Source organism: Pleurodeles waltl, chromosome 2_2, assembly GCF_031143425.1.
Source record: "Pleurodeles waltl isolate 20211129_DDA chromosome 2_2, aPleWal1.hap1.20221129, whole genome shotgun sequence".
NCBI lineage: Eukaryota > Metazoa > Chordata > Amphibia > Caudata > Salamandridae > Pleurodeles > Pleurodeles waltl.
Genome location: NC_090439.1, coordinates 506,209,525 through 506,210,932, shown reverse-complemented (window position 1 = coordinate 506,210,932; position 1,408 = coordinate 506,209,525). Strand labels below are relative to the sequence as shown.

At 41.8% G+C, this 1,408-nt stretch overlaps 1 pseudogene; it reads right to left on the bottom strand.

The window, feature by feature from the left end:
- Positions 1-717: 717 nt before the first annotated feature.
- On the bottom strand, positions 718-1,180 carry LOC138273504 (large ribosomal subunit protein eL28 pseudogene; annotated as a pseudogene).
- Positions 1,181-1,408: the final 228 nt, after the last annotated feature.

Below are 1,408 nucleotides of genomic sequence, written 5' to 3'. Positions count from 1 at the left end.
CAGCTTCTCAGTAAATTTCCAAGGTTTTTATATGTCAAGTAAGATCTTATTACCTTACCAAACCATATCAGCTTTTTAACCGTTGTTTTTGAGTGAATTTCTAGGTTTTGTAACACAAAGTATGATCTTACTACCATCCCTAACTATTATATCACATGCCTGCGGTGCATTGGCCATGCACCCAGCCCCACCAGGGGCCGCCAACACCCCCATGCATGAGTAGACAATAATGTTGTTCATCAGAATATAAAAGGGTGCCACTTTAAATAGGGCAGGTCTACTGGCTTTATCAAGGGGTCACCACACCAATATATAAAAGGCAGGCCAATTGGCTTTGTCAAGGGGTGACCACATCTATATACAAGGCAAGCCTATTAGTTTGGTAAGGGGTCAGTAGACCATTATATGACGGCAAGCCTACAGGCTTTGTCAAAGGGTGGCTACATCAATATACAAGGCAAGCCTATAGGCTTTGTCAAGGGGTACTATATCATTGTATGAAGACAAGCCTATTGGCTGTCTCAATAAATCATTGCCTTAGGAAAACAGTAACCACAAGTTAAGATTCAATGTTGAAACCAATAAAATCCCAAAGGCAATTCAAATACATTTATTATTAGTAACAAGCATTGCAATTTGAGCCAATAAACATTTAAATAAAGCATTTCTTTTAACCCTTTTACTGCTTGCCTCCCCCCCGCCCCAAGTGCTAAGCCCTTTTTTTTACGTTCTTTTTTAGTTTTATTATGTTCAATAAACTCTAGGAAACAGTTTATGCAGTCTTGGTAGCCCTGGTACGCTTCTTCTTAACCACCACAGGTTTCTGGCTTCTCAAGATGGCACTGGCACGACGGAGAGCCGCCATGTGCAGGTCCTTCCTGTAGTTGTTCTGCATTCTTGTTAATTGTGATTTTTCATAGGCGGAGGCTGGTTTGCGCTGACCTGCTCGTTTCTTCAGAACCACAATGACTCCTTTCCCATTAGCTGCCGGCTCCACACCGACTGTTTTTCTGTGGATGAGTCCATTGTTCTGGAAAAAGTGCCTGGCCTTCAGATTGTTGGGCTCCATACTGTAAACCTGCTTGTTCCTTTTAATCAGGAAACTGGAGCAATTGCGAACAATCATCCATTGCAGGTGGGCAGACATCTTCACACACATCTCTACTCGTTGAACAGAGAAAAAAAAGGCGCTGAGCCCTTTTTTGACTCTTTGGGGTAGTTTACGACTAGGCTTCCATAACTTTTTGTGCATATAAGATATCCGTGCCAAATTTGTGTCCTTTTCTCCAGTATCCTGGGGATTCTAAAGGTGCCCAGGGTTTGTGGAATACCCTGGAGAGATGACTGAGAAAATAGGCAAAATATAGCAAAATGTTTAGTTTTTTTAAGAAAAGTAGGGAAAAAGTGC